This window comes from Rhynchophorus ferrugineus, unplaced genomic scaffold, assembly GCF_030347505.1.
Source record: "Rhynchophorus ferrugineus isolate W39M unplaced genomic scaffold, kcgeb_rfMv2 rfM3, whole genome shotgun sequence".
Classification (NCBI taxonomy): domain Eukaryota; kingdom Metazoa; phylum Arthropoda; class Insecta; order Coleoptera; family Curculionidae; genus Rhynchophorus; species Rhynchophorus ferrugineus.
In genome coordinates, this window is record NW_027472582.1 from 46383392 (window position 1) to 46401923 (window position 18532).

Consider the following 18532-nt stretch of genomic DNA (forward strand, 5'->3'; position numbering starts at 1 on the left):
ATACTGCCCAGTATATGGTGAAAACTTGTATCAAGCTGTTACGATAGTCCTGGATTCGAACCCAGCTGGAGCATGATCATACATCTATATTTGTTATTGTCCATAAGGCAAAAGTATAGAATCTGCCAGGGAAAACTTTACATAGTTATTTATTTATCACAGTTACATCAGTAAACAATCTAGATAAGACCTAATATCTTTTGATATGGTCTCTAAGTTGGTTACTCGCCAGCTGGCAGTAGTTAGTAGGTAGTAGTAGTAGCTGGTAGTTAAACAGTAGGTCCAGTCCAGATGCTATAATATAACTCTAGTTGGTGAAATTGAGACACTAATATAACCTAAAAAAGTACGAAATTGAAATTTCTTCATATTCATTGTCACCTACTATATTCTGGAGTGGACATTCTGATGAATTTTCCCCTAAAATTTTAACGAGTTCTAGCAAACATAAATTTTGATTATAATGTCTCCACGATAATTTGACATCAGTGACCAACCACCAAAAGAATGAGACAGCTGCAAGTTGCCAACACCGGCACCAAATTATTGAAATTCCCTGAATATATAATATGTTAAAATTAAATCTTGATTGAAAAAATCATCATTCATTTAAACGTAGCTATAGGACTTTAGGATCTTAATTATTGTGAACTCTATTGTATATTAATTCATAGCAAAATCATTAAACAACATTGATTAACAAACTTTTTAGATATTCTCTCTGAAAATAGTTTAGCTATTAGTTAGAAAATGTACAACCAAGAGTACAATTTGTCGATTTTCAACGCTTATCTTGTCAATCTTTCTGTATGGCTCTCAGTTTTGGACACTTATAGTCTGACATTTACAATTTCATACAGTATACAATACTTACAAATACAAATTTAAATTACATATTTCTCACAGTAAAGGAATAAATTCAGAGTCAAATATTCGATATAACACCAACTGCAACGTATTAGTTAAAATACTTTTAGTTTGGTTTACACAGCAGTTTAGTTTAGGCACTTTCTCCGAACGCCAACAACGGATTGATGATGGTAATGAGAAGCAAGTTTTGGGCAAAAGTTTTAAAAGCTAAATTTTGGGAAACATATGAATAGTAAGATAAGATTTTCTTCTTATATTTTGGGGTTACTTTTTTACTAACTAGGATTTTTGTGAAATGGGCCTATTGATTGGCTCTTAGAGACATTTGGTCCTCCAAAGCCTGTTTACTGGGGAGACTGAGATTATTTTCTTTATCGGATTTTGCACCATGCCTTATGAATTTATTATAAACATAAATTTACAACCATGCTCGAGAAGTATTCAAACCCGCGACTATCGCATCAATAGGAGGACCGTTCTGTAGCCTTGGCCACTTGGCCAACCAAATCAGCAATAATAGTTTTTGATAATTAAATATATCGAGATTAACTTAGTTAACAAACCCACAGTTATAAAAATAATTACACTTAATTACACAAATTAATTGCAGGAGTGTTATTAATATAATAATTATTTGTTAAGAACTTTTTAATAAATTTTAAGTAAATAAGCAATAAATTATGGGTCTACAACAGTAATTACAAGTCAGACTCCTAACATACATTTTATGGGAACTATCCGCAAATAGTTTTAAATATGACTATCTAAATGTTAAAGAAAAACGTTGTGTCAGCTTTCAAAATAATATGAGACAGACTACATCTCCACCAATAATATTTTCTTACTTCACTAATATGTCCCGTTCGCTCCCTAGAGCCGGTTTACATAACCTAACGCCTGCTTGTATTCTGTAATTTATATTTTGAATTTAGATAAAAATAGTTAACACTCTATATTTTAAATACATGCGAGTACAAACAATACAAAATACTATATTTTATAATTTTTATAAACCAAAGCATGTATTTTGCCCAGCTCTATGTATTATCAATAAAAGTAGCGTAAAATAACTACATAACGGAAGAAGGTTCAAAAATATAATTTTTCCTTTTTAAGATTCAAATATGTCATAACTAGTTCTATAATGTGTAAAACATGGCTTACAATTAATTCCCTTTACGACCATGTCTTTTACTCGTAATAGATTTGTAAGTAGTGTCCATTCTACTACAACATATATTCGTACTACAAAAGTTTTTTATTTATTGTTACATGTGAACATATTTTCTTAAGAGTAATAAATAAAAACAGCATGTAGGCCCTATTTCATGTATAGAAACTCTTTCTGATATTATTAGGCTTTTTAAAGAATTTCCTTTTTGGCCGATAAAACTAGAAAAAGAGAACCTTTTCCTTGTTGAAAAATGTATACTTCGCCAGTATTTACATAACCAGATTAAATTATTTACAAGTTTAAATAGTCACTCTGTCAACAGCAGTGTTTACGCCTCTATAACCTAATCTAGAGTCGTTAAAGAGTCATACTATCTTCAAAACGTTAATTTTCTTATGCCAAAGATCGTATCTACCTCGGAAGTTTAATATATATTAAGTTAGCTTCAATATTCCATATACCAAATATGTACAATGCAATCAGCCTCGATACTCCTTGTGAAATATTTGACGGCTTATTGACTCAACTGATTTACGAACAAACGAAACCAATTTAGTAAGATCCATTTTAATGTCGATGAAAAGTTATATTGTAGGCAGATAATTTTTTAAACCTAGTGCCCATCCATAAAGTCACTTAAATAACAGTTATATGAAACAAAACATTACTCCGAAAAAGCACGATCAAAACGTCATCGAAATACGGGCTAGGCAATTTTCTGTTGATGACCTGACTTGACTGCTTCTACCCAAATTTTCATGGTGTACAGGCTAATGAGTCGTTAAACTTCAGTATTTAGAAATTACAATACTTCGACTTTACTGAACCGATTTGATTAATTGATTAGATTTGATTTAATTTCGTGAAAAACTTCTTTATGTATCTTTCTACGTTAAACAACCACCATTTTGTGAAAAACCGAAGGTACAGACCATAGCGACATTTTCATTATCGTTTTCGCTTTAAATAAACCTTTACTAAGAAAAATTTCTTAAATATATGACATTTTGTCATTTTTGCAGAAACTAAACTTTCTAGAAAATACTGATCAAACATCGCAAGAACGATGTTATTTTTTATAAGAATCCGATAATAATCTTGGCACTTCTTCAGCATTTCAGAACCGTGTGCCAGCCAGCATGACAAGTTGCATCTTGCTCGCTGGGTGCGGCGGAACTTCCTATTCTACGTGTAACAGTTAATATTTCACAATTCACAATCACATGCAAAATGATGACTTTGCATATTATAGTAGCTATTACTGGCCATTTTTGCAACTATAGGTTTTCAGTTTCTTTAATTTAAATCAGTAAACATTTGCAATATGAGCATAAATCTATTTTAGCAGATACAGATCTTCCTAATACACACCATATGGACAGTCAGATAAAATGGCCAATAAATATTCCGCTTCGATATCGATATCTATATTCTCTTTCATCACCAGTCACAATATGCTACAGAAAACTCATTATTTTTTTATGTGACATTTTGACCAACAGTTTCATATGGCATTTTCAGTCAATTCCTGCATCGTATCTAAACATGCTAACATTTAAAGTGCTAAACTGTCTGAAACTTATTCGAGAGATTAAGCTGGATTTTCGTCCAAGAAATATTTAACATCAAAATTATGACTTTTAAATAATTGTAATCAAAACCGACAATTGGAATACGACGGAGCAACATCGCCATAAATTTCGATAGACATCCGTATAATATTTCTTCAAATAAAACTTCAAAAATAATGAAAAAATGTTTAATAGATGCTTAATGCTTAATGTTATTTTATATAGAGAAATGTTAAAAGCATCATATTTAACAGTTAAGTTAGGTTGTTTAAAAGTTATTTATATTAATATTCGAAACATTCACAAATAGATATTGCCTGCATGGATGGTAATAGAACAAAGTAAATATTCAACTTATAGGTTTGAATGAATTGTTAATTTTTCATTCCTTGCAGTTTTCCCAAAGATAAAATTAAACAGAATAATGACCGTTTTATTTGAGTTTTATTTTACACAAAATCAACTTCAGTAAAAGCGATAATAGCAGTGGGCCTTTATCAAAGAACAAACTACATTCGAGCGCAGCGCTTCCATCTGGAACATATTACAAAAGCCTCCATTAACGCCGACTGATCTCCAGGTGGAGTTGATATTCAAATTTGAGTGGGACGTGATCGCTTTACGTTCTAGTTCCATGCCGCATACTAATAGACGTTAACAATCCATACCCACCGTATCATAGTTGAACAGTTTCGGATGCACGTCCGCAACGCCCATAATTTACACTAGTTTATAGTTCCATAAATTCCAAACGAACAAATAGTTTTCTATGATGTACACGCGCGCTGCCGCATAATCGAAATTCTAATGGGTTTTCTGATAGAAGCGAAAAGCTGACCGCGAAAGGAATTTATCGTCCATACGTTAAGTTATACTTTTCTCTGCGATGAACATATAAAACAATCGTTGGTATGTACTGGTTGTACTCGTATGTATGTCGGTATAACAAAGCATTCATGGCCTATCACAAATACGTTATATAAAGGTTTTCAACAAAGAAGGATCGATGTCGGCTCTGTTTTAGCTGCGTTTGTTCTTGTTTCTTATTCGTTCAATCCCCACATTAAGTTACACATTTCAGTAGCAATTGCAGAGGCTAAAACTTTATTGTAAAATAATTGTTCGTTAATGTAAATGTTAACAAACGCATGAGATAGGAACGCCAGATTGCAAAGAGTATTGCCCTTTTCACTGAAAGTGTGCAAGAGAATCTAATACAGTCAATTAATCGCTGTGCACAACACTTCAAATTGAATTGAACAAAATAACAGAATGATCTTCAACCATTTTAGTTTTGGTCAAATTGAATGATATGGGCGTAGACGATATGTGTTTGCACATAACGAACATTCTTTATCAATTACATAAGCTTATACCTTTTTCTCGCCAAGATGACGTAAATTGATCAATAAAATAGGACGATTTTACCCCGTTAAACTTTGTCATTTTGACATTTTAGGCTATTGTATTGTTTATGCCTATAATCTTCAAGCAATTGACCCCGGCGCTCCAACTCTATTTAACCCAGGCCAACACGGATTTTTGTATTAAGTGTTTGCATATATTTCAATCAGTAATATATATTCGTAAAAATGCTAAGTAGAAATACAAGCAATTTATCTGTTATCGAAGCCCATCAAACACTTTGGCTATAAATATAGCTATATATCAACATATGGCTATGTTGCTCCGCCAAATCCCAATTATCGGTTTCAACGATTTAAAAGTGGCGATTTGATGTTTCTAGCAATTAATAATCTAGAGAACCAAAAAATACAATTAATTAGCTGACTTATTGTACAATAACTTTTAACGAACTTTCACAGCTTAACAGTTTATGAATCAACAAGCAAAAGCTTTCAAAAACGATCAAAAATATAAGCCGAAGACAAAATGCTATCAAGAACTATTTTAGAATCGCGAATTTCATTATTTTCCTAGCAAAAAGGAGAGCGCCAGATTGGATGACGCGATAGTCGTGTCATCGAATCATGTTGAGGCATGGTAGAAAATCTACATTTGTGTTTGTTTATAATTGTGATTGTCCAAGATGCAAAACAGCAAAATCGGACAAGTAAAATGATCCCAATGACGCCAGTAACTAAGCTGGGTAAGATCAGATGTCTCCTGAGATAATCGCTAAGTCGGTTACTTGCCATTAGGTAGGCCTAATTCCATAGTTCGGAGATTAACAGGTCAATATAAAACCCTCCGGCTTGACACATAGATGGCGCTACTAGAATTAAATACATATGGTTTTTAGTTAGCCCTAACCCTCAAAAGATGCGTGTATAAATTTGACAGTTGTCGGATCATTAGTTTGTGAATTATAGCATTTTGAGTGAAGCAACTTTTGTTTTTGTGAAAAAATGGATAAGAAGGAATTTCTAGTGTTGATAAAATATTGCTTTTGAAGGGAAAAAATACAGATGAGCAAAAACTTGGCTTGATGCTGAGTTTCCGGACATTGCCCCAGGGAAATCAATCATTAAGGATTGGTATGCTAAGTTTAGACGTGGTGAAATGAGCACCGAAAGGTGGACGCAGTAGACGCCCAAAAAAGGTTGTTAAGGACGAAAACATTTAAAAAATCCGCAAAATGATTTTAAATGACCGCAAATTGAAAATCACGGATTTTTTGGTATGAGAAAGCTCTGTACAAAGTGAATACCGTGTGAGCTCACTTTTGACTAAAAACAACGACGAGTATCGAATCATTAGATTCTGAGCAGTGTTTGAAGATGATAGATGATGATGAAAGTTTTGAGATGATCAAGCGTGATATACCCGAGTTTTTGCGCCGATATGTGACAACGAATGAAACATGACTCCATCACTTCACTCCGAAGTCCAATCGACAGTCATCCAGGTGTACTGCATACGATGAACCCACTCCGAAACGTGGGAAAACGCAGCAGCCGGCTGGCAAGGTTATGGCGTCTGTATTTTGAGATGCGCATGGAATAATTTTCATTGACTACCTTGAGAAAGGAAGGACCATCAAAAGCAACTATTAAATAGCGTTATTGGAACATTTGAAGGGCATTTGAAGTTCACCAAAAATGCACCGTGTCAAAAATATATGAATTCGCCTTCGAATTGCTTCCTCATCCACCGTGTTCTCCAGATCTGGCCCCCAGCGGCTATTACCTATTCTCAGATCTCATTATGTTGAATAAAAAACTAATTTTGCCAAAAAAATGTGTTTTACTATGGTAGGCCGGGGATTTTTCAAGTGACCTGTTACTTTAAGCTGTAGGTCCAGTCCAAAGAAACCCTAGTTGGTAAAATAAAGACGTAAATAAAATATAGACGTATGAATGTGGCATATTTTAACTGGCACCGAAAATGATACACGAATGAGATTCTCAAGCTCAAGTCATGGATTAGATCGGGAAAGCCATCCACATCGATACCAAAAAGGAATATTCACAACTATCAAGACTTTGTATACATATAGCGATGAAAAAAGTATAGTGTATTACGAGCTGTTACAACTTAATAAAACTGTTACATCAGATATTTACTGAGATCAAGTGAAGGTCTACCATCAACAATAGCAATTAATAGACACTGTAAGACAACGCTCGGTCATAGGTTTCAAGAGTTATGATACAGTGTTGCAGCTTGAGTCGGATGTTTTGTCGCACACAGCATATTGACTAACTAAGCGTTATGCCTTCTGATTACCGCTCGTTCAGATCGTTTCTCTATAGCTTGGCTGGCAAAGTTTAGAAATTCTGAAGAAGTGCCAATGACTAAATTACTCCCGATTATGAAAAATATATTGACTAATAAACATTTGAACAATAAACAACTAACAACCATTTTTATCAATAAAGGCATTTTTAAAATAAATAAAATCATCAGAGTAGTCAGTACCTAATAATATATACATGATAACATGTCTCCTCCTTTCAAATAATACTGTTCACATAAAGTTTGTTTAATTATATTTTGCATTAACTATACCATAATGGGTCATTAAAATTTCACTTTCACTTATTAACGCTAATATCATCACAGGCACTAGGCTAGCAGCATATCAATGGGTACTTTTGCTTAAGACAGAGGATAGATTAAGATATCGTCATTATCAAGTAAGATATCATCATTTGTTACGACTTATCTGACATCTAAAAAGTAAATAATTAATTATGGAATATGTCGTATTTAAAAAAAAAACATTGTTGTTCTATTATAGAGACTATTTATGATTTCAAAATTGCTGGAAATGCATTTTATTGGCAAATCGCACAAATATTAGTAAAGCGATAAGAGAAAATTAAAAAGTGTAGCCGATACAGACAAGGACGTAAACAGGACATAACGCAAACAACGAAAGAGTATGACTGCTGTTTGCAACAATTAGACATATAACGAAATTAGACATATTGGAGATTAGACTAGACTTTAGATATTTAAAGCGTTGATTTACAAAATAAACTGACAAAAAATTAAAAATGTTATGTTGGATATGATCCATAACGTTATATTAAGATAATATCGTAAGACATCATGACGTGGTTGTTTGATTTTACTAATGTATCTCTCTAAATTTAATAATGTAGATGCAAAATTTCATTAATAAACTGTTAAAATCGTTTATCTAAATTATGTACTCGTAATATTCTATAATTAAACAATTATAATATTTGTAGCTTCGCGGGTTGCTATTTATATTTTAAGCCTTGGCGTATTGCCAGTGTTTTTAGGCTTCATCTGATGTTTCCAATTGGATGTTTGACCTTTATAACTATAAACTTCTTCAGAAGTTCTTGTCATCTGAGCAGAACTCCTGCTATTTACAGTGGCTTAAAAATGTTATCTAAGTGAAAAAATGAAGTTAAATTTTTAAATTGTGTTTTACCACTTTTAATTTGTTCACGTTATATCTCGCATAATTTGACAACAGTTACATTAATCAAGCGCATGCAAAAGTATATTGATTATCACGGAGAATATTTCGAAAAACGATAAAGTCATTTTCGTTGACGTCTTCTCATTATTAGACCCAAAATAAAAATAGTAACCCTCATAATGCAGCCCTTTGGTCTACCATAATTTAAAAAAGTAATAACATTGATAAAAAAAAACAAAGCATGTGAATGGAGAGACATGCCTCGTTATATTATTTTAACAGATATATGAATGGTTAGGTTTCTCTATACAAAGGTAGAGACTGTATACATTTCCTAAAGGAAGCATATTAAAAAATATTGATTGCAATTGTATAGCTATATTAATAATAGTAATAAATTAATAAAAGTAATAAACAACAATAGTGAAATAATGATTGTCAGTTATAAATAATGTTTAAAAATGTAGGTATATTAGGCCTAAAATGATTTGAATTCGCTACGTGAATTATTGGGTCAAAAGAGAACTCTTGCAATGTGTTGTCATGAAATAGAATGGCTTTGCATATGTCACTTGCTGTTACGGGTCTTTTGCAGCAATGTTTCGCTCAATTGACGTCGGTGGACATCTATAATAATAGTTTCATTCGATTTTAGCAGTTCACATACACTTTACCATATGCACAGCAAGGATGTCTCTCCAGGTCTAACCTATGACTTACTAAGCTTAGGATTATCGTACTAGGTGCACATTTAATCATGGTCACAATATTCAACAAAAATCTCCCCTAAATTTTGCTTGACAAACAATGAAACCACAACGTTGAACGAATTCAGAATTCTATTTTCAGTCAATTTTCAATCACGTAGTAGCCATTTTCCCTCTTTTTGATGCTTTGCTATCAGTCATCGTTGATTCACTTTTTGGTCCTCATAGCAGTAATAAGTAATAGACTTAATAAAACAACGCTTTTTACATATGAGTTTGTAATAATTTTGTTCTTTTTCAGTTAGCAAATATTATAGAAAATTACATTCAATATAATCGTATGAGTTTGGTCGTACAAGTGTGCTTGAAGGTAGCATATATTTCTACTCGATTGCCCACCAAACAGAAGAAAATGGAATTCTAACTGAACTCGTTCAACTTTCACTTCTCTTAAAAATAAAAATATTAATAAAATACAAGCATTCAACAAGTGTAAATCAAATCCCGTTATGATTAGATTACTGCAATATCAAATATCTGATATCTTGTACATCTAAAAGGTGGATATATTACCAGATTAAGGGTAACTGATACATATTTTATTGAAAAATGTGATTTTATTAAGTTTTTATAGACTGGGATATGTGAGCTTTGGTACTAAGAAGTTTCGAAGAACATTTCGAATAGTTACGTATATATATTTGGTGTGAACCAAAGTGTTAGTCTAGTAAACTAAAATAAACTAAACAGAGTCTAGTTTAAAAATTGATACGAGAACTTAATACGTTAAAGCATGTTTAAACACAGATTATGGAATTTACTTAATGAAATATTGCAGTTGCATGTACTTACAAGTTTGTAAGGCTTCAAGATTACAATTTGTTTATTTTATTTACCCACACATAACAAGGTAATTTGACACAAAACCGGATATAATTTTTCGTTCCGCTATACGATTTAAATGTTTCTTTGTATTGTATTATCAACCATGTAAAATAAATAGTTTGTTCGTCCTGTCAAATACACTTGCATCTTAAAATTATCATAAAATAATTCAGTAGGTTTGCTAACGATACAATTTTGATTTGCATTAGCAAATATGGGAATATTGATATCAATAATACTATTCTCGCAATTACCTGCATTTATTAATGTTCTTGTCAAGTGGTATACTGATCGTATTTTTACTCCTATGTAGTCTGAAATACTCACTCACTTCAATTCTATTTCGTTCTAGTATTATTTTTAAAATGATTATTTTAGTTACAGCCACAGAATACACTCACTCACACAAATCGATTCTACGTAAATTTGCTTTGATAAATCCCAGTTTTTTCGTTGGCAGTACAAAAGAAAAAAATCTTTTGGCTGTGAAATATAACATAAGTAATCCAAATAAAATCGAAGCGCGTTAAAATGTATAAAATTTAGACCGCAGAAATGATGGTTAAGGAACGGTAAGTTAGGTCCCAGTTTCGTAGCGCTTGTGATTAGTGTCTGACTTAACATGGCGAATTTTGAAATGTTGTGTTTATCTTTCTGATTCAATATAGATAGTCCCATTTTCAATTTTAAACTAACCGTATATTAATAATCTGGCTGTAGAATATTATTATTAATTTCGAAGCCTCAGGCTACAAAACAAATTAATATATTTGTGATTCTATAGTCTGTTCACAGTTTTTTTAATAATGCGTCATGGATATTTGTGACGGCGAAACATTGCAATATTGTGGCATCAACTCTGAGTTTTAGTTCAGTTTGGCCTTGACATACAAAAAGTTCTAATCTAAATAAAATAATTGAACAAAAATGTTATCAAATATAATTTATTTTAACATTACAGTGTGTCTAAAAACTACATTTAATTATACAGTCAGAATAGTATAGGTAAGAGTTAAAGCATCTTCTCATGATTGCTTTCAAGAATTATTTATACCTCTGACAGCTGGTCGCCGTCTGATTGTCAGATGTACGATAAATTATTTCAAATATTAGTTATAATTACTACAGGTTATAAACCGGCAAACGCTATTTTTACCTTTCATTATTTTGATCAATTTTAAGTCGCTCTATCATCATATTACTTTGTTTGAAAGTGCCGAAAACAATAGATATTCAGGGTCACAAATTGACTCCGGCTTTAATAGGCTAATTTCGAAAAGGAACGAAATAACGGAGACCCCCTTTTGCCGGTAAATTCCGTTAGAGAGGTAATTATTGATGATATTAAAAAATATAAGTCCCTATAATTTTATTAAAAATGTTTTTAGCGAGTTGCTGCCGCGCTAAATATTAGTGTGGGTACTGTGAATTACATCGATTAGAAAATGAAGAATAATACGTTAGATTCACCCAAGAAAATCCGTCTACATACAAAGTGAGTGACAAATCTTACGAATAACACCCGGAAGGGTTTAATAGAACTTCCAGGCATTACTTTAAAAATAGTTCAATTTTTAAAGGCATAAAATAAGACCAAGGAAGATAAACTATTTGAATTTGTGTATCTTGATGAAACTTGAATATTTCAAAATGGTTCATTGTGGCACTCTTGCAGACAATTAATTGCAAATATGTTGCTGGCCGAGAAAACTGTTTGGATATGTATTATCAACCATAACACCGTCGGTTTGGATGAACTTGATAGGACATACAGAGGAAGTAATTGATAAATGGTGGAATCGTGAACATGTTTTAGACAGATTAGAAATTAACAGTTTAGTGTTTGAATTGGACAGTGAATGGGAAAGTGAAAGTGACTGAAGGAAACTTTCAGGATATGTGATTATGCTGTGTCATGCTGGAAATTCCTGAGACAGAGTAATGAGAGTGGAAATAACTAAAGGTATGCTAAAGGTATTGAATATAACTCTAGAAATTGGTATTGTAGGGCGTGAAGGATTTGTGTGCACAGATATAATTGTAAACATATTTGTTCAAAATTAAACATAAGCATTAGGTTGGAACATATGAGGAGAGAATGAGTACTAACTATTTTGTAGATAAGGTATATGCGTTAGACAGAATTCAGTGATTAATTTTATAAAGAATGGTGTTATAAGAATACTATTATATATATATATATATATATCGAAGGAGATAAGAACTAAATGTAAAAAGGTAAATATGCGCTGGAATGTAAGTAAAATACGTTTCTCAGATATATAATTGTTAATAAGATGGATCAAGCCTCCAGGGGAATACCACTACATAAAAAACGCGCCTAGAAACTCTACCTCATTAATGGTGTGGGAAAGATTTCAATGTAAACAAAACAAATCTAACCTACAAACTAATATACATGTGTTCTTAATCGTAGTTTTATGTCCTTATATAATATATGTACTATATGTACTATAATGTTAAAATAAATTATATTTGATAAAATTTTTGTTCAATTATTTTATTTAGGTTTGCATTTTCTTGTATGTCAAAGCCAAACTGAACTAAAACACAGAATTGATGTGACAACATTGCAATGTTTCGACATCACAAATATCCATGACGCATTACTAAAAAAAAAACTTTGAACAGGCTATATATTACATTCATTTAACCTATTATTATATTTGAGTGAAAGTTTAGTTCAACATTAAATATATGCTTTAAAATCTATCAAAAGAGACCGCCCTCCCAAAAGCAATAACAACAAAAAAAAATCTAACACCGTACTCAAACATTCCTTCCTTTTTAACAGGAAACCGCAACTCGCACATCGGTCTACTTCAAAACCCACCTGGCGAAAAGAGTAAGTCTGCGAGCGCTACAGTGTTGGAGGCGAGGGGAGGCAAAATCTCTCTCGCTAGATTAACTGCAACGAAAGCAAAGCATCGACGGCGAGCGGCAGCCTATTAATAATTCATAAACAGGCTTTTCCATTTGATTATGCCCCGTTCGAAAAACGCTTTATAACGCGAATTTTCACTAGATTTCAGAAATCCATTTTGGGCTCGGTGTTTTGTTGGCGGGGGCCGTAAACGGCAAACCGCCAAAGAAAAAACAACCATAAAAGCAAGTTGTTATGACTGGGAGCTTCAAACTTTTATACGCCGTCTTGTCTTCCAGAAATAATATATTATTTATGGCGCGCCGATTTTCTTCTCCCACCATCAGAACGCTGGGAAAAGTGGGAAGTAGCGGCACTTTTCACCTGGGGCGTCATGGAGCGTATTAAAACACAATTCACGACTTACATACGAATATACTTCTCGAAATAGCTCCATTTAATATTAGAAATAATGCTTTTTACAATCCGAGCTTTTTTATTATTTCCTAACCACATAAAAGTAGCCTATTTTAATAATATGACAAATTACAGATAATAAAATTATATTATTATAAGTTAGATTCGTCAGAAAACGACATTAGCAATAAGTTCTGTTGAAATTTGAATTATTAGCTTCCGGACTGCAGCCACCGTTTATTGGTTAAAACCATACAATATTACTTAATAAGTAAAAGTTAAAACCGGCTTGGTGCCGCAGTGGTAATGGCGATGGGACGGTCCTCCTACTGATGCGATAACCGCGGGTTTGAATCCTGCTGGGGCATTGTCGTAAATTTATGTTTGTGATTGTTTAAAATTTGTGAATGTTCTGGACAAGAGTGTAAAATCCGACAAGGAATATAATGATCCCAGTCACGCCAGTAACCAGGCTGGGTAAGACCGGATGTCTTTTGGAATGATTTCTAAAGTTGGTCACTCCCCAGTCGGTAGGCTTAATGCTGAGGATCGTGGTTCAGAGCCCAAGTTAAACTTTAGGCCCAGTCCAGATAAACCCATAGTTGGTAAAATGAGACTTTAAAATATATTCTTAAAAAATTTAACAAAAAGTAAAAGTAAAGTAGACAAAACTAAGGAAATGTTTTGCGTAGCCCCACTAACGCTGTCAATGATACTACTTTTTTATTGGTCCGTTTGGATTTCCCTACTAAAGCTTTTGATTGACTAATTTCTAAAACGCGATTGTTTGTTCCTATGGTTTCTTTCAGTCACTTTATAATGCTATAGCTGACTGAACAGCCTCTCCATATCTCACACATTATTAATGTTCTTTAATAGGTATACTTACCTTCCTTCCAATTTCTCCTATGTATCATTTCGTCACATTCAAGAGAACATGTCGTTACTTTTAGCGGATTCTTTTTACCAGGGTGATTAGGAAACATCCTGAATGATACGGTTTTAATATAATTTTGATGTTATTGTAATATTTATGACCTGTGAAAAAAATTATAGCTTGAGATAACATAAAATATCGCATTGTATCGCATGTTTGGTGCAACTATGCCAACCAAGAAAGGCTCCGAGCAAATAGAAAACACGTGGCTGGCAAAAAAAAATAAATTAACGGCTCGTTATTGAGCGTTGCGGATAATGAGGGTACAGGTATAGGCGTGAGAAGTTCCTAGCTGAAAAGTCCTTCCTTCCCCGAAATTCTGAACGGAATGTAAAAAAGGGTTTCTTGAACCGACCTTCTCAGCCACCACAAGGGAGGAGCTTCGACGATAAAACACAGCGAATCGGGAACGAGAATCAGAGATCACAAAAGAATTTGCAATCAGAACAGAAGTATCAGATTGGAAGAATGTTGCGAATACGGAATTAGAAAGAACATTAGAATTAGTAAAAGTAGAAGGAAACAATAATCAAAAACATGAATATAATTAGTTAAGGAAGATAAATTAAGAAATAGTCAAGATTTAATAAGAAATAAGAAGAAAGAAAAGGTATCAAGAATGGAAGTCAAGAATCAAAGACAGTAAAATTCTTATATATCGTGTGTATAATAATCAGATGACGGAATCAGTAATAGCCTGAACCAGACATACAATTTAGTAAGTTATTTCAATTCATAATTCTTTCACCATTACGTATCGATCCAACATGTTTAGTTATATAGAATTTTGTATTATTCATTTAAATAAACAAACTCGTTTTTGTGCATTAATTTACGCAAAGAAGAGAGGAAATAAACTCTATTTCATTTACAAAATTGTTTTTACTCCTTAACAACTCAACAGCGATACTGTGATATAGCCGGAAGTAATATATGTTGATTCCTATAAACCTCCGACCCTAAAAAGTCCCAGAGGCCGTTGGGTCGTTAACTAATAATAAATAAAAAAGAAATCATATAAACCTGATATGTAAGTTACCATTATCCTTTCGTCGAACTAAAATGCCTAAGAAAGGAATCCCGGAGTTATTCCAGGTCTTCGTGGTGAATTGGTAGTTTCGGCTCTTCAAGGTACTTCAGTGTGAACATTTTTGTTGATAAATAGTAAAATAAGTTTGACTGCATTTATGTTATCCTGATAAGTCTTAGGTCTTTTACGATAAATAGGATTATAATTGTATTTAAAAAGAGTATAATGGTTATAGAGGTGAATGATTGATTGAGAAAATGCGCTACAAATATTTAGTTGTCATTATTCCATTCTTCTTTAAAATGAACTCAAAAATATATAAAATATAAAAATCATTTTATGCTATTCAAAATTAAACTGTAATAAGCATCCAGAAATTATATGTTCGCTGTTTTTTTCCTCAAAACTTTATTGAAAAAACGCAGACACTCATAAAACATCGAGCATTATCTTCAATATCTAAATGACGCTACAATATACCTGATATCGTCGCGCCACAAAATATCACCAGCCATCGATCCGCCAACAAAAGGTATGGATGTGCAACGGGGTAGCGCCCGCAAAGTACAGAATAAAAATGAGACCGAAGACGCGACCAAAAAGAAAAAATGACAAACGGAAAGAGAAATCCGACTTGAGTGATGGGCCCTTTCGTCAGATAAATTCCCATCAAATATAACTGGGACCTGACGCGTCGAGTACGAACACCTGGGTTCTCGAAACGGGGGACAGAGCCAGCGGGAGGGGCGGAAAGGGCGGCAGCGGCGGCGCCTCCACCTCTTCCAAGACGAATTCGCTCGTTTAGACCCGTTGACATTTCACTTACCTCATCGTTCATATGGTAGGGACGCGTGACGGATGGATCCAGTGTGTAATTGTGTGCCGAAGATTTGTCATTGGATAAGGGCGAATTGAAAGTAAATAGAGTTGGGAGGTAATCCATATTTATATTTACATTCAGCTGATTAAATTAAATTGAGCACAAATACGCAACAACAGAGAACAATATGATTACCATCAAACTTAATCACACACAATAATATTTATTTTTGTTTGTCATATTTGTAGATTTATTTAGCACTAACCATTTTAACCGCATGTTAAGACTATGCATTATGAGTTTTTTGTATATTTAATACTTGTGGAAAAAGTCTAGCATCACTTGAATTTCTACATCATTCTCATCATCATTTCTACATACATTGAGTTGCTTCTGATTATATCTATGTTATATAATAGGGCCCTGACTATTCTATCATCTGTTATAAAATTACATGAATAGTGAACGAGTAAGACGGGTTGCTCTGTTTTCTAATAGACCCTCAGTGTCTCTTTGTAACGTTGATCAACAAATCGCCTCTTCTTTCCGTAATTTAAAACAGTTTCCTTTTTTGTTTAAAACACTTTCACACTTTCTAATTGGTGTAGTTTGTAGGATTCCGAGGATATTATAAGGATATTCTCTTTTGAATTCATTCAATTAACTGGAACTATATAAATTATTAAGAAAATAAGACAGCTTATAAATTATATTATGACTTGAGACAACATACAATATTGTATTGTATCGAATTTCTGGTGAAACTAGGCCAACCAAGAAAGGCACCGAGTAAAAATAAAATACGTGTCCAGCAGAAAGTATATCGGCTCGTTGTCGAGTGTTTCGGATAATGGGGGTTCATGTACCGAGGGTGGACGAAGCGTGTCAGAAGTTAGACCTGGCAGAGGATACCTTATGGCGGCTATAACCATAAACCTCAAGAGCCCAAAAGGCACGGGTTCAATCGACATAATAAGTTCCTAGCTGGAAGAGGATTTCCTACCCTATATTCTGAACGAATCGGTCCAGAAAAGGGTTTCTTGAACAATACTCCAACACTCAGCCAGAACCCGAGGGAGGAGCTTAGATTATAAAACACTGTGCATTGACAACAAGAATCAGATTGAGTAAAAGAATTGACAAGAAAGAATAGGTAGAATAATTGACAAGAGATTTTGCAAGATGATTACAAAGAAGTTACTAGAGATTTGAAGAAATTACAAGAAAATTCAATAACGACCAGAAGCAGTAAAATGTCAAGAGTACAAAGAATTATCAGAATCAGAATGAAGCAACAACAGTAGAATTATTATCGTGTATATAATAATCAGTTGGGTCCGATGAATCATTATTATCCAAAACTAGGCATATGATTTAGTAAGTTATTTCCATAATTATTTTCATCATTACGTATAGATTTGACATCCTCATATATATATATATATATATATATATATATATATATATATATATATATATATATATATATATATATATGCATGTATATATATATATATATATGCAAGGAAGAGCGAAAATAAATTATATTTAATTTAGAACATTTTTTTTCTCCTTAACAACTCAACAACATTTTTGATGGGTTTTGTGTTAAGTGAAGTTCGGGCAAAAGTATCGCAGCTAAAGCTGTAAGATCATAAAAAGGTACATTGAAGGGGCTCAACGATCTCTGGCTATAAATTATTTCAAATAATAAAAATTCAAACCTTGAAAAACATCCCTAGTCCCTAGGACGGAAGTTGCTGTGAATTAACATAGTTTACTGAAATTTAAACAGAAGCTTGCAGTTCAGAGTGAAAGGACACTAAAATCACCAAACCTGGGAAACTATTACATACGGAGACTATGGACTACAGACTACTATGCAAATTTGGGTAGAAATAGTGCCATATCTAAAATCTTCAAACGCAAACTGGCATACATAATAATAGAACTATAAGCTGTCCTGACGGAATAACGACCACGTATATCCCTGTGGCTGTTTGTTTAGGAGGGAGGTCTTATTAGTGTTTAGGAGATGGACTCACGCTATCTAACCCAACTATCCGGCCATCTGTTTTTTTAACTACCTGAATGGTGAACGAGTGAGACGAGCTGGTCAGGAGTGTCGCTTTGTATAGCAGTTTAACCAATCACCTCTTCTTTCCCTTAAATAAATTAATATTTTCAGATATGTAAAAGTGAGTTATTTTAACATTATTTTAAAAATTAATCTATATAAAACGAACGTTCACGTTAACTGTATAACATCGAAAATATTTTAAGGGTAGTTTGATATTTTCGGATAGCTTTCTATATGGAGCAATTATATTTTATAGAAAATTGAAATAACGACAAGAAACTAAAAAGCGGGGTTGT

The 18532-nt window shown here is 33.1% G+C and overlaps 1 protein-coding gene across 9 annotated transcripts in view; it reads right to left on the bottom strand.

The window, feature by feature from the left end:
* The window catches only part of LOC143194396 (uncharacterized protein CG43867), a 510718-nt gene that overhangs the window by 278338 nt on the left and 213848 nt on the right, over positions 1–18532 (bottom strand). The gene's annotated exons all lie outside the window — the stretch shown is intronic.